The following is a 20,790-nucleotide window of genomic DNA, read 5'->3' as shown; positions in this document are numbered from 1 at the left end:
AATGCCTACTCGATGAACCTGGAGAAAACTTTACATTTCTGCCTATAATGGCCTAAAGAGTTTGCCAATAGACAGATTCTATAAATGGGAAAAAATACTTTAGACCTTGGCCTCTGGGTTCTGCTACTGTCATCCAGAAGGAGAAAAATATTACAACAGGTTGGGAAAAAGAGGTACTCTATAGCAGGCTTTTTGTCTAACAGCAGGAGTTTTAAATGCCTACTTTTTAGTAAATTTTCTTGAAAGGATATCATAATGATTTCTGTACCATGATTTTTCCTATAAAACCTTAAAAGGCAAACAAGTATAGTACACTTTGATTGTGGGGTTTTTTAGTGGATAGAAAAGGGTGGCAAAATTTTTCTAAGCAGGCGGATTGTGGTCTAGCAACAAACATGCTTTTTCCTTTATTGCCAATTGTGGTAATACCAGTGAGGCCTGAACTAGGTGGTGATGGGAGTAGTGACCTTGATATGGGAGAAATCAGAGATTTAAGTTGATGAAATGGACTAAATTATTCTACACATGATGGCTAGTTTCAGGGTTGACACAATATTTTCTTCTCCTGCCCATTCAAACTGTTTAACTGTTTGGATCTTGCTCCTAATATTGACCACAAGAATGAGAGAGTATGTTGGTTCTTATCATGGAAATGATAGCTTGCTAACAAGCTGAACTTGGTCCATTCTTTCCTGCTGATTATCAGACAAAGAACATAAAGACTTGAGATGCTATAAGCCTTGACTATATTCAAAAATGTTGAATGGCACAGTATAAAAATAATGGTAATCTTTCGTATAAAGCAGCTTACTGTCCTACGTCCCCTTGTCTCAATCTGCTCCAGAATAAGAAAAGTGAATACTTTTTGTTATTATATCACCAATTTCCCTCACTAAGGAAGTCAGCTCTTGAGGTTAATGATGGCATTTAATAGTGGTACATCAATCCCTATCTACTTTATAAATCACGCTTGTTCAACAGAGTTTTTCTTATTTCTGTACAGAGATTTAAAAAAGCATCCAGTCCAATAACATTACAAACACTGTTTGATTTGGAAGACCCACAAATACGACTGGCTTCATACCACACAAACTGCTATACTGAAGGGTGGTATTACCCACTTATTTATAACCACCTAATGTTACCATGTAAGGCTGAATCAATTAAAAAAAAAGTTTCAAAACTGTCAGGAATCTCTATAAACTTTGCTCTCTAGGAGACATAACAATAACATTCAGCCCAAATTAAGAAGTTTTTGGTCTTAGATTGGTTCAAACTATTTTGGGTGCAATTATACTGGACTTTCTGTTTTTCAGTAATCTAAGTATTATGAAAGGTATTTTTTCATATTTCATAAAACTCTAGAGAGAAACTAGTTTAAAGCTGAGTACAGCTACCAAACATAAACAATCAACTTTTTGCTAATTGCTACATTCAATCTTAAGTCAAAATATAAGCCTCCTATACAGCTTCTACTTCCTGATTCCTTTTAAAAACTGTAATCAGTGTATAGCTTGCAGTGCGTTTCCTCCTCTTGCTTTTTCTTTACTTGCTGGATTTACATTTATTAAATTGTCCATTTCAGGCTTCAGGGAGTGAGTCTGAGAGTGAGACAAATGGATTTTCTTGCTTCCTTTTGTTTCTTCACCCTTTAGTTTCCCAAAATATGGTGGCTCTCAGGAATAAGTACTGCTTTGGAAGAATGCCAACAATTTATACTGATTGTCTGTCCAAACTGGGGTATTCAATGAACTGCAGTGTTAGAGACTAAGAAAATTTTTGTTCTATTTCCTTGGGGTGCATTACAATAGGAAATACTCCTAAAATATAAGGGGCATTATCCAGGGAGATTTTCAAAATTAACTGACGAGTGCCTCGAGACAGGTCAGCCGAAGTAAAAGTTGAAGTAGATTCACCAATAGCAGCATATTTCAAGGGCTACAGTGTGCCAACTCAGCAGGGAAGACGATTATCAAAACAAAACAACACCAGACCCCAAGGAAACCATAAAATACAGATATTTAGAAAATTATAGACTTAAAGGAGTTTTCCCACTTGAATTAATTTGGGGAAAAAAAATATACAACCAGAGATAGAGGCTTGTGTTACAAAAATCTACATTGTGCAGAATTTACGTTGAAATTGATTTTTGGACAAGATAAACATTATCGTACAAGAAAAACCTTAATATTTGATTTCTTTTTGGAACTGTTTTAGTATACTAGGGATGCTTTCCTCTCATGTGATGCTGATGAATGAAGGACAGAAGATACTTTTGCATACTGTTTCAAGAAATTTTTGAGCACTTTAAATTAACGAAACATAGTTAATAGTTTCTGAATTTGTTTTCCAGGCTAATATTAGTTTACTATACATGCACATAGAAGTTGCATACCCAATTTTTACAGACACTAAACCAGTCTTAGAATATTAGTGACTATTTAGATTGTAGGCTCCAAGGAACTCTGTAAGATACTGTAATCTTACTGCATATCTACTTAACAAAATCACAGTATAATTTTTATCAGTCTTCTTCAGTTACTGAGAGAATGGCATTAGCACAGAGAAAATTGACTAACTATATGTCATCTTTGACTGATACTTATTACCTGCCATTAAAATAGTACTGAAAAGTATTGAGATACAATATGAATGTAATCGTTTTAGTGGAAAATTAAAACAAAAGTTATTTCATTTTTTTCTCATCTACTAAATTCTGACAGAGAAAAAAAGAAAGACACATCTGATAACGGTCACTATAAACCATTAAACTTAGGAAAAATAAAAAAAATAAAATTATAATAAGCAATGCATTTACTTTTACTGATTTTCAAAATGGAGAAAATGAGCTAATTACACAAGTGCATTTTGAAGGAACATTCTCCCTTCATAAGAAGAAAAGTATAAAGTTAAGTACATTATATACTAATTCTCATAACCCAAAATACACAGCTGTGCTTTAAAAACACAGTGAAAATGTAATTACCTAATTTAGCTTGGTAAGAGCTACTTTTTCTTGGCTTTTTGCCCAGAATATGCTTATTCCTTCCACAAAAACAGTATGGCAAACTCTAAAAAAGAAAAGGAACATGTTGCAGACAGGCAAAACAGAAAATGTTCATTATAAACATAACATACTTAAGGATTACTTAAGAAATCAGTAACAGAAATTTGCATTAATCTGTACAAAGAGAATAATACCTTGATAGTCAAAAAAGTGAAATCTTCAGTTTATTGACAAAACAGGAGCAGGCAGTCCTGGCCTGAGAGTGTGTTTGAACACCATTGTGGAAAGGACCTCCTGAAGTCGTGAGAATCTGAATTTTCACTTTTAGTATTATAGAAACCAATGAGATAACTACTGACTAAAACTTTATACAACTTCTTGAATGTCCACATATTAATATAGAACATTCAAAAGGTTCTCTAAAGGAGATTTTTTTTTCCCCTTGTACACCCAAGAAGAAACTCTACCATCTGACTGTCCTATATAACGGTCTTTAGCTGGCATAATACTGCAGTGGAAGATTAACCAATGAAGAAAACAAGAGCCCTTTTGCTACTTTTGTCTTCTGAGGATGAATGTTTCAGAAATGTCCATCATGTCCATCAAACTTTCAACTTTTATAGTGATTCAGGCACTTTTTTTTTTTTTTTAATGTATGGCATAACTTGTAAGAAGACTGATAAAGGTGCATACACTATTTACAAAAAAAAAAATCATGTTCTATCGCCACCTTTGGGAGCACTGCAGTCAGGTGCAATGGGATATATAGCCTAAACCATCATATTTTCTGCTTTTTCATGTAATATGGAATATGAAAATTACTGCAGTGTACTGTTCCAGTGCCATAATGCTAAATGTTTCTCATTCTCTGTCTTTTTAATGACTGTTCATTAAATGGATATCTATGCTATTAGACACTGAAACTGTTTTGTCCACAGAATAGGTTCAGTAGTGAAAATAACCAGTTACGTTTCCCCAGTTCATCACACTATGGTACGTCATTCACGACTTGGATGCTCCCGCCTTAGTTTTTGCCACTTTACACCATGTCCTCTCAGCACCCTAGAGCAACTGCAGAGAGGACTGCCCAAAAGCTTATTGTTTCCTTCTGTCCAGGCTGGAGGGGGCTTGATCTTCGCTGCCCAGTCAGTCCTCGATTCATTTTCTGTTGGTAACGCAGAAGGGTGGCAGCTGGTGCTAACTAAACATGCCGCTGCTGTTTAAGGACAAACCTTGAGGCTACGAGCCTAAGGTCACCACGCAGGGAGGGGCCAGCAACCACGTTTTGACTGCAGAACCAAAGGCCAAGAGGCAAAGGCCTCACCCAGTGGCTGAGGCAGCTCCGGGACCGGCGCCAGCCGGTGATTCCAGTGGCGTCGGGTTTCCGTGACTGGCCCAGTAAGGAAGAACAAGGCGCCGTGGCGGCCAGGGAGCCGTCCGAGGATGATCAGCCACTCCCCGGGACACCCATCGGCGGCAGCGCCCCGAGCCCCGCCGCTGGGCCCCGAGCGCGGTTACGGCGGTGACCGCAGCCCGGCGCCGGCAGCGCGCACACCTCCTCCCGCCTCAGGCGGTGCCGCCCACGCGCGCGCACGCGCCCACGCGTGAGCCCTCGCTGGCACCCAATCAGCGACCGCTAGCTGCCAACGCGCGCGTGCGGGGCCGGCACCACGTGACTCTCGCGGTGCTGGGGCGGGAGCGGCGTGAAATCAACATCCGGGTGAGGCTGCCCCGGCTGGGGCTCGCGCGGGTGGGGGCGGTTGTCTCGCTGGGGGGATGTGGACCGGCACGGCAGGCGCGCGCGCTGCCTGGGCGGGAGCGAGGCGCGGCGGTTGGTGGCGGCCGCGGGGTCTCTGGCAGGGGCGGCCCCGGAGCGGGCTGAAGTGAAGGGGGGAAGCCGCCTCCTGCCCTCCTCTGTAGAGGCTGCCCACCCGCGCCGGGTGAGCCTAGCAGGGGGAGGCAGGCGCTGTTCCTAGCGGTTTCACAGCTTTCCCCTCCCCCGGGTTGCGGGACGTGGAGCTGGCCTGGTACCGGCGATGGCAGAGCCTGGCTGCAGCGCTGCTGCAGGTGATGGTCTTCGCGAGGCCTGCCTGACTCCTCCTCCGGTGCTGTCTCCAGGTCCAGGCCTTACCTGTGCCACAGCCACGGCCCACCAGTACTGATACCCGTTTGCTGTGGTGGCTGTTCTTAGTGATGTGATGTAAGGGTTTCTACAAAAGGGGATTTTAAAAGTAGTTTAGAGGAACAACAGGAGCCTTCCTTCCCTGCACGAGAAAATTGATATCCCTGTCAACAGGAAGGAGAACCTTGTGAGTAGTTCTCTAGCCCAGAGGGTTGAAAATCTTGGCTATGACTTCTCTACTTCTGAGGCCAAACTCTACATGGCCAAATTTTCAAACATTGTTCAGTTTCTTAAGTTTGGGGGGAAATAACCTAGTCTAATTTCTCGGAAGTGTCTGTGTGCCTTGTATCTGTTACTATAAATGGAGTTAGGTGTTGAAGTATTTCTGAAAATCTGTCTGAATCTTCAGGCATCTAAAACATTTTCTATAAATCTGGTCTTTAAACATTTTGGATTTTGAGGCTTCTCATTGGTATCATAGAGTTGACTGTATCCTCTTGATACCTCAGCACCTGAGCTTAACCTTTTGCTCTGGGATACTCCCTTGATGAGCTCTCTCTGCAGCTTTGGTTCTCCTCAGGAGACTATGATTTATCTTATAAACAATTTTCCTTTCCTGTGTTAGCAATTCTTTTTGCCTGTCAACTGCGCACTGTGAAGGCATTTCTTGCCATCTTACTGCAGCATTTTAGTGGAACTTTGGGTAGTTTTCATCACAGTGCTTGAACATGTTTCTGTAGACTTGTTTAATTGTTTTTGTTCTCAGCACTTTCTGGCTGTTTTGCTTTCTCCTCTTCAGATTTTGCTCTTCTGCATACATTTCTTAAATTTATGACTTTGTTCTGAGTGCCTTCGTATCCATGACTTGAATGTCTAAGTAACTGTTGGTGCTGGTGTTCTAGTACTTCATTGTTTTTCCCTTGGGGATGTCAGTTTCTCATTCACTAATACAGGAAGCAGACTGATGACCATTTTCAAACAGAGTTTGCAGGGTAGGCAATGTCTGTTAGCAAGTGCAGTAGTGAACTCCATGCTGGTAGGATTTGAAAGAAAAAAATGACAGCAGTGTTCAAACAGGTGTTGCCTGGATGCTCAATGAATCGTGGATAATCCCAGGCCTTTTTCAGAACCACTTAAAAGAGATTCTTAAAAATCTGGTGCAAATTTATTTTATACTATTTAGAAAGGAAGATAATTAAATATCAGAGACTAGGAGAGTAACTTATGTGCTGTATGCCTCAACATGTCTTTATGAATAGCTTCACCAAAAATGCCTTCTGCTATTAATCTGGGACATCACAGCCTCCAAATGCTGATTCCTTCTACATTAAAGCTGATGGTATCTTACTGTAGCTCATCTGAGGAGGCAAGTGGCTTTTGTACACACCAGATTGAGACAGCGGACATTAAAATAGCGTCTGTTGCCTTTGGACATGTTTTTATCCAAATCTGTATTCTGGCCATTACTAGAATTAAGTTTAAGGCTTCCTTCCAGTGTAATTCTACCTAGAGATAGAAATGTTTGAAAACTGAGTATACCTGTTGACACGTTTACATCAGTGATGTTCATACATACACCTCTACAAGGTGTAGAGGCATATTGATTAGTCGGTGCCTCACTAGAACTCTCAGTGCAATTTAAGTACTTTTGCATTTAATTACATGCTCCTTGATTGTTTTGTGTGTGTCTTTGAACACCATGGACTGTTAGACCAGCTCCTTTGTGTTTCTTTCCAAGTGACACAACTGCAGCCAGAGTTTGGTGATGAATATATGTTCTCTAGACAATGTTAGCTGTTTATGTGGTGTCAAGCTGACTTCAGGGTGATGATAGCTACATAGATTTGTAGGTGCCAAAATACAGTTATGTTATAATGCATATTTCTGGTCCAGAGGAACAATTGGATCGCAGTCTTAAGGGCAATAACTGACATTCTCCAAAGGCTTACAGAACTGCTAAGACATCTAAGTATGGTGTGCATCTGAACAGTTGGCTTGATTCCTCCTGGCTTACTGAAAACCAACTTCCAGGAAAGCTTGCAACACCAAATGGAAAAAAGTTTGTGGTATGGTGGAAACAAGCTTTTTGTGAGTCTTTAAATGTAAACTTAATACCTTCTTGCCCATGTTCATTTCAACCCATTCAGGTGTCACAGGGTGTTTGTTTCAGTCTGCAATGGGCTTGATATGCATGTTGTGTTTTGTAAGTCTGCCTATGGTCCATTTGTGCAGTTTTAAATGCCCTTACAAGAAAGTTTTTCTGCTTATGTAAAACTATGTTGATCATAGATAAGGAAAAAAAAATCTTGATAATTTTTCAGCTCTGTTTTTTTCTTTTTGTGTGGGGCTTTTCTGTAGCACATTAGAGGTTTCAGGCTGCAGACAGTGTAAATTTTAAGTCACGCAGACTAGATCTACCTTTAAGTGCATTGTAAGTGGTAGATTATCTAAGAACTGTTGCAATGAGACTTTCAGACATTGTATTTTAACGTCTGTTACATTTCACTACTTTGTTACTTTGACATTTATAATCGTAAGAATGCATCAGAAATTCAAGGTGAGGCTTGTTTTTCCTTTTTGGTTATCTCACACTTCTAAAGACTTAAGATTTATGTGGAAATAACCCTTGCTTGTGTTAGTAAAAATAAATACCTTAAATTTTAAAGTTGGATTTAGCTTTTCTGATAAGGCCTATTGCAACCTTAATCTTCCTTTATCCCTTTGTGTCCCTTTAAGCAATGGTACCTGCTCTCCAGACCTGAGTCTTGAGAAGTGGTGCTATTTTTACAGAAAGGAATTAAGAGATTTGTAATTTCTTAATACAGAATAACATAGTATCTAGACTTTCTTAACATACCATAGGATTCGTATTCTTTCTTCCTGAAGAGTTTGAGATTGACTAATGTGAAGAATTTTGCTCTTCTGACATAGCAGGCTTTTTTCCATTACATTGTTCAGTTGACAGGTTTATTTTTGGAGTGACTGAAATGAATTCTGGGGGTTCTGTCCATTCTTTTGATGAAGCTAAAGCTTAAAAATGTAAATTCCATTATAGGGTATGGTTGGAGAAGCAGAATTATGTACCCATAAATTTCTTTTTAAGCAATCATAGAGGACTTTTTGAATTGAAAATGAATTAAATTTATTACTTTACATTAACTTGTTTATTGAAGTGGTGATGGATATTCCTAAAGAGATTTTTAGGCATGGCATTTTTATAGAACTCTTCTGCAGTTTTTCAGCAGCTGGATGTGGCATCTGTCTGTCTTGGTTTGTTTGCGTGCATGAGGCTAATATTTTCTGTTGATTGCATTGTTACAGATACTGTCTAGTAAACTTTTCAAGCCTTTGAAACAGAGCTAGAGGAATGGACATAATATTTATAAGGGTGTTTTGGATCCTCAGAAAGAAAAATGTTTCTCATGCCTGTATAATGCCTATATAAGAAAAGCAGTTTTTGCTATTTGTCATTAAAGTGATGGCAAATCAGGTTTTGTATGTCTTTCAGAGAAGAATCTGGAAATGGATTTAGTTCAAGTTGCTTATTTCAGTCGATATAAAATATGTCTTCTGTTATATTTGCACAAAGTTCTAAGTTTAGTTTTAAGAAAATCAAGCATATCCAAACTACAGTGCTAACTTAGTAAAAAAGATCTAAAATCTCAGGCAGTTCGTGGACCACTGGCTTTAAAAACCTCTGCTTACTGAAAATGATACAGGATTGCATTCTGATTTTTAAGGTTCCCACTAGCAACACTGGTAATGGTGAAAACTTTACATTCTAAAACTTATTCAGCACTTTTCTTGATCAAAGAACCAAATTTGAATATTTTAGCTAACTTTTGTGAATCTCCTTATCTGATAATATATGCCGTCATAATACTCCAATATTAACTAGTCAGGCAAGTTTTCAGGTGCAGTAAAACATAAGTCGTGTCTTGTGCAATTCTTCCACCGTTGGACTCCAGGCATATTGCTTCTCTTACTTTAGTGCAGTCCTTCTGGAAAAGATGGCAGGTTTTTGTGCACATATTAGGTGCGCTCATTTTAGGTGGCGATGCAACAGTAATGGTTGGGGCTTTTTGTTTATTTTAGGAAAAAGTAGTTAAAATAATTACGCTGGTAGCAGGGGTGGTTCCAAGTTGTGATTTCCTTTGGATTATAAGGCTGTAGCAGATACTGCACAGGGCAAAGCAGTCTGTACTGGAGAGTAGATTACTTGTAGCCTATGGAATACATTTGGAAATTGGCACTCAGGGCTGAAAATATTAAAAACTATTTTCTTTGGAAACAAAGGATTTAGGGTGTGTAAGCTCATGCTAAGGTACAAAACATCAAAAACCAAATTCTTCCTGTTGGAAAACTACTAATTTCAAGGCTGTCGCCCTGAATGTATTACTAGAGTGGTTGCTTTTACGTCAGCAAAGGACTTTAAAAGTTATTTAATGTGATGTATTATTTCTATAAAAGCAGTTCACAGTGGCATTACCACAGAGAATATCAATGTTTGAGTATGCTTATTGGTTGTGTTTCAGTTTTTGTGTGTGTTGAAGAATTGTACTCCAATTATGAAGTATTGTATTCTTAAGAGCTATTGTGTGACAACACAGCCATGCCAAGGCACTATAGTCTTTTGATGTGAATAGAAGCAGAAAAATACACAATTTGCAATCATTTGTTTCAAGTGATGATAAACATGTATGGAAACGTAATGAAAATTTCATACTTACTTTAATATGAATATTATGAGCTGGAGCGCATGTCCTGTGAGAAGTGGCCAAGGACTCTGTGTTTGTCTAGTTTGGAGAAAAGGAGGCTGAGGGGCGGCCTCATTGCTCTCCACAGGTTCCTGAGGAGGGGAGGTGGAGAGGGAGGTGCTGGTCTCTTCTCCCTGCTGTGCTGTGCTGGAATGTGTGGAAATGGTTCAAAGCTGCATCAGGGGAGGTTCAGACTTGACATTAAGAAACACTGCAACAGTCTTCCTAGAGAGGTTGTCGATGCCCCAAGCCTGTCAGTGTTTAAGAGGCATTTGGATGGATAATGCCCTCAATAATTTGCTTTAACTTTTGGTCAGCCCTGAAGTGGTCAGGCAGTTGGACTAAATGATTGCTGTAGGTCCCTTCCAACTGGAATTCTATTCTATGAACACTCTGGGGAAGAGATGCAGCTCTGGGTGAGGATAGTGACTAAAGGTGAGCTGAAAGGGATGACAAATATTTGCTCTAAGCTATGGACTTTTGAAGAAAATAACTGCTGAAGACATACGTGCTGTTGCACATGTTCTTTTGGGCACATTGAATGAAGGTAGGAGAAATCTGTAAGAAGGTGAGCAGGTTCAGAGATGCTTCATCTGTTGTTATGTACCCGGAATAGGTACCTGCTTTCTGGGAAAATCTTGTCGTTAATCCTTGCTGAAGTTGGGGTCCATGTTTGGCTGTTACTATTTGGGGCTTTTCATAATGTCCAGAGGTCTCTCTGTCAGGAACTACCCCCTGAGCCTGGCTGCAGAGGATTACTGTTACAGTCTGTAAAGGCTATTTTTGAAGCACTAGAAATTGCTCAGTGATTGCCCTGTCTCTTCATTGAGCAAAGTATACTCTTAAATAAGATTATGGGGTGTAGGTGCCTCCTACAAATGAAGAGTTGGGCTCCTGAATTCTCTGTCCACATATTTACATGACACATATCTTCGGTAATTCTGAAGAAAACTTAAAGCTTTGTAGATTTCAATGGATAAATGATGTTTCTTCTGGCTTTAGGTCAGCACATAAAGGGAAGGGTAACATCAGGGCAACACGATTCTGCAGTATATGATTATATAAACTGATCCCAGTTTGATTCAAGCTATGTGGTGAAGCATTAGGAAAAATGTAAAGAAGGCAAAATGTATTTAATTTTTTTTCCGCCCATACAAATTCATTCTCAGATGAGCTGACTCCATTTTAGAAATGGGTTGTGGAGTCCCACAGTTAGTGGTTGTTCCCTAAAAGTCTGATAGGTTTCAGTTTTCAGTCCGTTATTGTAGAATTTGTACTTACTGTCACTGTTTCCCGTATGCTTTGCTAATGTTTTTGTATATCATTAATGTTACTAATAATGAATTAATGAAATGTAAAACCAAAAAATTTAAACAATTAATTTTTATTATTTTTTTTCTTTATTTTTTTAACTAAATGTAAAAAAATTTTTTTTGCCAGTTGACAAACTCATTAAAACTTACAGGACCACTCATATTAGAAAGGTGCAGGATATGGACTGTAATTTGCATTTAACAGTCTGTGAAGATATGAGAAAGCATGTCATTGTGCTCATGCTGATCCTGTTCTGAAAAATAATTAAGGGAATCAAGTCTTTCTGAGTCTTTGTTTTCTAAGTTGATTTTTTTTTTGTATTTCTGATGCTCACTGACTTTTTATAAAATGGTATGATGAAAATGTTCTCAGTATTTAAAACCAGATAAATGTTACTGCAGAAAGTGTAAATATATCTCTATTAAATGGAAGTTCTTTTTCTATGGAATAGAATGAATAATTTTATATTGGAATTTTGTAAATGTATTTTATTCATAAGGTGAGAAGAGGTTATAACATTATTTTATTATTAGGTTTCCAGACTGGGTTGTATCTGTTGTTCAGACAGGTCTTTATCTTCTTGTAGTATACCTTTTGCCTTGTTTGGTACAGCAGCCCTTGTTTGGAATGCCTGGATTTCAGAAAGGCAGTGTTTTTACCTGAGGTCTTTGCAAGTCAGTTTTCATTCCTTTTCCACGTTAGATTTGCGATTATTGTATGAGTAGTAGTATGAAAATGGAAAAGGGTTTGATCTATGATGTGGTGGGAGCATGTGACCACAAAAAAAAAAAATCTTTTGTGTCATAGCGAAAACTTTCTGTGCTTCACTTCTAGAGGAGTAACAGCCTGACGTTAGCAAGAAGTTATTGCCTAGACAGTAATGACTTCAGAAAATATTTTAATTGCTGACAGCTTCTTATTTTGTTGTTTTAAGGCAAAATCTGTAAGTAATAATGAACCTTATTTTTAAAAAAAAAGGCAAAGCAGGCTACATGCATTCTGATCCGGTAGCACAGACCACTGATTTTTATTTGGTCTCCCTCTGAAGTTTTCTAGAAGCGTTGCAGCTTGTATTTTTTTTACTAAAAATGTTTATAATGACATTCTTAAGGAGTGAGGGTAGGGCAGATCAGATGGGGGTCCAGAATCTATCACTTTAAAATCAGTGGTCCAAATTCAGTCCAGCTTGTTAGCAGACAAATTATGTTGTGTAAAATGAGCTGGGGAGTTGACCAGGTCATACACACCTGTGATTTTCATTTGTGTTAAGATCTAACTGCTGCTTGGTCAGTACCTGTAAGATAAATTTCAGAACTGGCTCTTCAGTGTTATTTAACTTTGGGTTGGTTTTTGTTTGGTTGATTTATTTTGGGGGGGCATTGTTTGAAGTAGGCACTTCCTTATGGCCAAGATGACAGACTTGGGTACGTGTTTAGTTGGGCAGAAGTGATACAGTAGCTGGCACTGTATTTTTACTGTCTTTTTGTGTATATTTTTCGTGAAGAGCTCCAGGCACACCTGATGTAGGACTTAAAATATAAAAGCAACTGAAACTGCGAACAAAGAAAAGGAATATGGTGGGAGTTTTTTTGAATTTTTTTTTTCAGTAAGATAGTAAGTTCTTAAACACCTAAAAGGGTAAGGGAAGAAATATATTGCATAGTCTTCTCTGATCAGAGAAAACTATGAAGACAATTGATGCACCTTTGAAATGTGTTTTATGCCTTTTACTTTCTAAGCAGCAGCAGACTTCAGTTTCTGTTAATGGTGGCTACTCTCTTAACCCAATTGCGAAAAATTAGTATAATTCCCTACTCCATCTAAATGCAGAGAGAAACAGCTTGCTTAACCTAGCCCTGAAAGTAACTTAACATGTAAAAACCAATCAATTAAAATCCTTTCATCTGAGAAGCAGAAACTGACAACCTATTGCAGCAACTTCATAAACAATTTGAGCTCAGTATACAATATTATGAAGGGATCCTCTGTAACAATGTATTACAAGCCTTAAAATTAGAATTTTGTAAGCAATTTTTTGTCTTCTTCCTTGGGGATTATATTAAGTAGAAATAATTCAAGATAAAACAGTCTTTGTTCCACTGGTACATTGTTTAGATTTCTGTTTTCTGCTGGGGTGTGAAGTTCAGGGAAAAGGAGATGTCAGAAAACTAGCCTAATCTTCTGCGTATGGTTTTGGCTATAATGGGTGAAATGTAGGAGTCTAAATACCTTGAGTTATAATAGACCTGTTAGGAAAATAAAATAAAACAAAACTGCATATGGTAGAAATAGGTAACTATTGACCTAAGCTGGAGGGGAGAGGGTGACGTAAAAATTTTTTCTGAGTGGTTCGTCTAGCACATTTGTTTACATATTATATTTCTCTAGAGCAATTTCCTTATGGTTTGTGCAAGGGACTGTCAATGTCTTTAGTTATGTCTATCTGTGCAAAGTTACTTAGCAGGTTGTTTGTTGTGTCATTAGGTTGCTGTTAAGCCTGGACAGAGGACATTGGTCAACAGGTAGTATCACTGCTGGAGTTACAACTTTTTTTCTCATGCTCTTCTTCTCTGAGAAGTTTGTCCAAGGAGCAAGCTTGTTCTACATTTTTAGTTCTCTGTATTCAGGCTGCATACGTGAGTGTTATTTTTCTGACTGCTGGCCCCTGCAGTAGAGGAAGGGACTAAAAGGTTGCTGATTTAATGTGCTTCTGGTTGTGATGGTATCTGCAAATTATGAAGAACAGTATAACTAATTTAAGTTCCTGTGTATCATGCTTTACCATCTACTTCCTACTGGTGTTTGTGTCTGATCAGTCCATTGAAAGGCACATGAAAGCCATGCCTTGGTACAAGAAGCATAGCTCATATTTAAAAGACATTGTTACTGAGTGATATATAAAGTTTAGGTTTTGAAGAGATGAACAGTTCTGATTATGTTTGCTAGAAGGCATCCCTTGGTATAATAGTTGGTGAAATTTATATTCAGAGTACCATCCAGATCAGAGAAGTAAGTGAATTTGGATGTTAAATAAGTGTTATGTGTGAGAATGAATGTGTGTGAGAGAGTAGGTAATAACAGTAATGGATGACACTGATTAATTGAGCTAGGCTGCAGATAATAGTTGAAGATTCAAAATATGAAACTTCTAAAGGTTTGGAAATGGTTTTGTGATGCTAGTTTGTTGTAGATAGTTGAGGGGCAAAACTAATTTGAACTTCAGATAGGGTACATGTAAATAGCACTTATTCATTGCTAGTCAATTCTTTTCTCTTCCAGGCCAGCAAAAAGGTAGTTTTTTTTACAAAGGGAAATAATACTGGTTGTGCTTTTTTGTTATTTGCACCTAGAGGTTATTTAGTGGATGTGACAATGAGTCCTTAGCTCAGCTTGCAGTGGTAATGGCAATCTTAGTTAGATTTAGGTACAAAACTGCTAAACCAAAACTGAAGTGCTTTGAATATTGATTTAGAATTCCATACTAACAAAATACTATTAAAATAGTCTTGGTGTCTATGTAAATATTTATAGATGCCCTTGACAAGTAAGGACAAATGCTAAATTCACTCTTAAGCCACTCCTCTTCTGCTTTCTGTTAGAGGTCCTATGGAATGGTTTGTTTTCAAATGTTTTGGAGCCAAAAAGTCAGCACACTACTTATATGCTGTGCTTGTTCTTGAATGTATTTGCTTTTTTTTTTTTTTACAGTGTAATTTCTTGCACAGAATTGATTGTTTGGTAAACAAGAAGGTGGTGTTGAACCATCCTGCCAATGCAAGAGCCTACTTTTAATCAGAAGAATTATTTGGATGTAAATTAGTTTTGAACACAATAAATTGTAAGGAGAAGAATAAGAAAGAACAGTCTTTTGTTTTTTTTTAATTATAGTTGAAGGCATTGTAGAATGGGGGACACCAATAAGTATGTATAAAAAGTAATTAGGAAAATACTGATTAGAGAGTTTAATCTGTTTGAAACCTGTCGTCTGGTACCATGAGAAGATTTTGTTGCTTACAGTGCTTTCTGTACATGCTCTAGATTCTCAAGTTCTGTTAACTTGTAAATAAATAAATTACAAAATAACTGCTAAATATGCAGAATAATTACTAAATAATTGTAAGTTCATTCCATGTCTCCTTAAGGACTTTTGAACAAGGTGGATGTAGGTAAAAGCTATCTAATATTCTGTGTACTGTTTCTAAAACTTGGTCTTGGTAGTTCTTTACAGTTGAATTTTTCCCCATTAAATAATTTGCCAAAACACACTGCTAGAATTGATTTCATTTATCTTGAGGTGGGGCTTGACGGAGAGATTGGAATTGCATTACTTTGAATTTGTTTTAGTATCCTTTTGTATTAAATACCTACATTTTCATTTCAATATCTTTTATTTATCGCAGAACACAGGCCAGTGATATTTTTTTTTTTTTATTTCTGAGGAAGAGAGACCTACAGTCAACTTATTTGCACTAGACTTACTCTTTTTTCAAAACTTCAACACTTTCCTATGTTGCAATTCTTGAGTTTTATGTGTGTGTATAGAGAGAAATAAACTGGAAATCCTGTTGCTGAGGATTGGAATTTAGTGTAGTTTTAGATGGAAAAAAAAATATTTTAGCATACGCTTGACAGTTAAGCTTTTTAAAAGGACTTTCCATGGGGTGCGACTTCTGAAATAATGCAGAGCTTCTAAAGACGTTTCCATGTGATATACATGCCACAGTCGACTTGCTTTTAGCTTATAAGCTGCCGGAGCGAAAATGTTGGCCTGATCAACTATAGATTGAAGAAAAGTTCTACTTAGTTTGAAATGCGGGTTTTCACTCAAGTCTTGTGGCCTGTGATATGTTCTGCTGGTGGGTTCTCAAGTTTTTCTCATGTTTCTATATCTTGCATGGGAAACTTTAACCAGGTTGGTTTACTTCTTTGGTTTTTTTTTTTCCCCTGGACGAGTTCTTGCACACTTGATTAGCACTGATGTATAGTGCTATTCATTAGTGCTGTAGCACTGATGCACTATACATTTTACAATGTATAGTAGCATTGTAAAATGACTGTGGAAGGAGTCTCAGAAATTGAATTTAAAACGACTTTTAAAGGTTACAGTCCACTTAAAAATGATTCATACAGCAATTTAATATTAAATACTGTATGATTAATTGTAAAATGAGATATTAATACTCTAGGATCAGATTCATTTTGTTGTTAGAAGGTAAAAAATAGTTTCTGTTTTAGGATCTTTGTGAATACCTTTTCCCAGTTAATGAGTGCTTAAAAAGTGTGTGATACAGTTATCTAACTTTATCGATATTGAAGGTACCTGAGATTTGGTGTAGTTATCCTTATCAATACATGCATGAACTGCCTGTAATGAGTATAAAGAGGTCTAACTTCTCCTTTGTTGGGGTTGAAAGAGCAATATTGGTTCAAGAACCACATTTTCTTTAAAAGGAGAAGCGACAGGAATTAGTGTGCTTGAAATTTCAAAAATAGAGGCAAATTATATTTAGTTTTGGAAACTATTAAATTTAAATTGACTGTGTGCCCTGAGGACTTTGATATACATAGGTCCTTTTCGTTTTACTGTCTGAAAATAAGCGCACGTGAGCACTCTCTCTCTTTTTATATTTATATATTCACACACACATATGTTGCCCCAGTAGTATGCACACAATTGAGCAAAGTTATGAGTTGTTTTTTTGTTTTGTTTTGTTTTTTTTTAAATTAGAGCATGCAGAAAATATGTGATATAAATCCTTGGTACTTTCAGTGCACACTTTTAGAAGTAAACCACCTTTGTCATGCATTTGAAAGGGGCAAATTTAATACGGTTAGAAAATTAACTTATCAGTAAAAGGTTTCAAAAAATTTCTACAAGGGCAAAGGTATTGACCTGCTGGATTGCCTTAATGTATTCCAGTGTGTTTAAGAAGGATTTAGGTAGTTAATTTATCCAGTTACTGTTATATGAACTGTATTAAAGACACATTTTAGTAAAATGGGTGCATATCAAAGTTGAGTAAAGAATACTGAGTAGTGAGAGTGCTCAAAAATAGTTATAAAAAAAAATTGTCACTTTTTATTACTGCTGATCTACATGGTATATGTAAAACACACACTCAGAAATGAAGTGATTATCTTTCTAACATACCTGAATCATTTTTCTTAGAAAAAAGTTAACAAAGTTGTTGCAAAAACAGAACACATTTTTATTTTAAATGGTCATGTGCAGGTAGCAGGTATGCTTGAATTGTTCAAATTTGCTCACAGCGTAAAATACATTGTGATCTGATTACAGTGTCTAGTTTAGAAGTCTAAATAATAAATGAGTTTTTATTAAAAACTAGAAAATGTATTTAATTATATGTCAGCATTGGATCCCATTTAAAAATGTACATATCTGTATTTAACCTGGTTAAGCTATAAATGACTATGGAACATCTGGAGTTAGTAAAACTGATGAAGGATAAAACACTGGCAGTATCTTTGTTACAGCAGGGGCTACTCTATAGTTCTTGCTTATTAATCCAATCCTGGTTCCTCCATTAGGTTTGAATTATAGAACCACACACTAAATAAAAAAAGTGATGGAAGAGTGAGAGAAGACCAACAGTTTGCAGAGTTGAATTTAGTTATAGTCCTCTGGCAGACTGCACCTCCCATTCAGTATCCTCATGACAGACAGCCAGGCTGCGTTCTGAGCTGCTGTTATTAAATGCACTAGGCTTGAATTTCTTAAAATGATTTTGGCATTTTGGATTAAAAAAGGATTTTTCTTTGTTCTTATTTAGTGAAATGTTTTATGATAATAATTTTCCATATAAATTGTGCACTCAGCAATATTTGTCCTGGGAAAATAGTGGTTTGATTATAGAAGTAGCCTAACGTACTACTTATTATGAGTGAAAGAAGATAGTTGTGATTTTTCTGTTAATAATTTTAACGATCTGGTATTTTAGAAAGTGCCTGGATTAGCTGAAGTTGTCCGTACACATATATTTTTTTCTTAAAGTCTTTACAGAAAATTATAGTAATTACCTGAAACTTTTAATTGCTAAATGCATTGGTTTTTGTATTATATTGAGTGTAAGTATAGTGTATTAATGGTTATTGTTCAACTATTCAAGCTCTTTCTTGCTGTCTTTAGTCAAGCAGTACTTGTCTTCATTGGGAATTTTGCTGACTAAAGATTTTGTAATTGCCCAGTAATTAATGTAGTTAAAAGATATCACTGTATGTCTAGTTTATGCTTTGGGACCTGAATGTTCTGCCTGTTTTCTCATTATTGCCAGAAGGGATCACTTCTGCATAGTAATTTTTGGATAAATTTCAGTGGTTCTCTTTAAACAGTGCCGGTTTTGAAAGCTGTTAAGCTTAGTGACTGTATAAGATCCTTGTTAACCTAAATAATTCCATGAATTCTCAAGTACATTATATACAAGTTCACTATGTACATATATAAATAAATAAATGTCCGCTACAGTTTGTTATTATTTTGTTCTTGTATATGTATTCTACATGTATGGCAGTTTCATACTTTAGGATTAATATCGTAGGCAAGGATTTATTTCTAAGGGTATGCATTTATTTCCAGTTTAACAAAGGTCTTGGAGGATATACAAAATTGTGATTTAAAATAAAATACATGGGAGAAAGAACAATTAGCTTCCATTAGACTGGGAAGATGTAGACCATTTTGAATTAGGCACACTCTGTGATGAATGGAGGCTTGTCTGCATATATTGCCTATACTTCATAAACTTTGTGCATCCAATTTATTCTGCATGTTAGCTGTGAGACAATGTATGTTTTATGAATTATCTGGGTTTTGTGTGTGTGCATGTTAGTGTAATATGGGGATGGATATTCTTACTCCTCTAATACCACGTTGCCATCAATGCTATCATTGCTGCAAGAAGTACTGTAGAAGGCAGAGGCAGTTTGAAGGTGATCAATGTCTGCTTAGTGGCATAGCAGAATATTTTTTTTTTTTTCTATTTCTGGAAGGGTCTGCTTGCTAAGCCTTGTTATATGATGGTATTTTAACTGCTAATAGAATTGAGGAGAAGTTGTGCAGATCTTTGAAAAGAAAATTGTTCGATTTGTGCTTCTAGGGCATGCCTGGCATGCTCACTGCCTAGCTTTGTAGGCTAGCTAGGGGAGGAGACAAAATTGAACAGATTATAGGATGGGTGGAGAATCTAGCTGGTATCTTGTCTATTTTTTTGTTTGGGGGTGGGGGAAGTTTAAATCCTGAATGAGAAAAAATTTTTTCTTAATTGTTAACTGATGAGTAATATTATTGATATCAATGCACTCATCACATACTTGGTACTTAAATTACTCAAATATCCTGGTAACTTGCTGAGTATGGGACCTCTTAGAAAATGGCTTCCTCTTTCTGAAATGGGCACCGTAGTGCCTACCCATCTTTGTGGAAAGCTTTGGGACTAAAGAATTAAGAGTATTCTAGAAATGCATAGTAGGTATAAAGAATCAACTTGGAGAAAGAAGTTATTTTAAAGCATTGTGTTCTGATTGAAAAGGACAGGTGTTGAGCCCTAATCCCATTTTCTTTCTTGCCTGATCTGTGATCTTTTCTCCCAGTGTCCTCGTCATGTTACAAAGGCATCAATGGCAATCAACCTTTCCATGAGAACTAAATACATTTTCTTGTCTGCAACAGAGAACACACAATTATGATAATGTCCATTTGGTCAAAGGTCATGTGATGAAAGTGTTATGTTACATGCATAGGAGTAGGCCAAAAACAAAGAAAAAAGGAAAGGTAATGTGCACAGACATTCTGGCAGCAATGTTTTCTGTTGGAAAGCAAATTAGCATTTTTGGTTTATTTGTTTAAAGGTTGGGAGTTGGACAATGTGAAACCTTTCCAGTTTGCTTCATAAGTGTCATATGAAAATTAATTTAAGATCACATCTTGAGTTGCTTTTCCATGAATTGCACCTTCTCTTTAGGGGAGCATGAAAAACCAAATTAATCTGCTTGATGTGTGAAGAAAAAGTCATGAAGTCTTTTCAACTATTAGTAAAGGGAGAAAAAGGTGCAAAGATGATGCATTCTTCTTTCAGTGTTGGATGGAGTAATGCCTGGTCTTTTCTGCTTCTGACAGTATATCCAGAGCTTGCAAAACAAAGGATTAAAAGTTTTTAAAATGAACAGTCATATTTTATTTCAGTGTTTAGATTAAACTTTCATAGAATCTGAATTTCCAGTAGGTGGTTGGGGGTGGGGGTAGGGGAAGGGGAAGAATATTATTAGGTTGTTTAAGGTGTTCTGTTTCAAGACTAGCAATTGAGGCATGTAAAATCACTAAGACTTGAAAATTGGAGACATAATTTTTATTCATTTGATAATATCATCTCATGTCAGAGAAATAGGTTGGTGTAATTTTCTTGCCTCAGTTCAGCACCATGTCCCTGTGAGAAGTACTGTACTTCCACAGGGTTTCAAGGAAGCTGAAGGGAGGAGTTGTATTAATTGGAAAAGTGAGTCTTCCTGTCTATTAGGAGACATACAGTAATAATAAAGGAATGCTTTTTATTTTTGTTTAGTATAATTGGTATCAC

General features: G+C 37.0%; 1 protein-coding gene across 1 annotated transcript in view; it reads left to right on the top strand.

The window, feature by feature from the left end:
• The first annotated feature begins 4,637 nt into the window (after positions 1-4,637).
• CCDC91 (coiled-coil domain containing 91) overlaps positions 4,638-20,790 on the top strand; it is a 160,425-nt gene continuing 144,272 nt past the window's right edge. The window contains 1 exon segment of the mRNA XM_068401709.1: positions 4,638-4,727. The gene's annotated coding sequence lies outside the window, so the exon portion shown is untranslated.

The sequence above is a fragment of the Nyctibius grandis genome, chromosome 5 (genome assembly GCF_013368605.1).
Source record: "Nyctibius grandis isolate bNycGra1 chromosome 5, bNycGra1.pri, whole genome shotgun sequence".
NCBI classification, from domain to species: Eukaryota; Metazoa; Chordata; class Aves; order Nyctibiiformes; family Nyctibiidae; genus Nyctibius; species Nyctibius grandis.
This window is presented reverse-complemented; position numbering and strand designations above follow the sequence as displayed.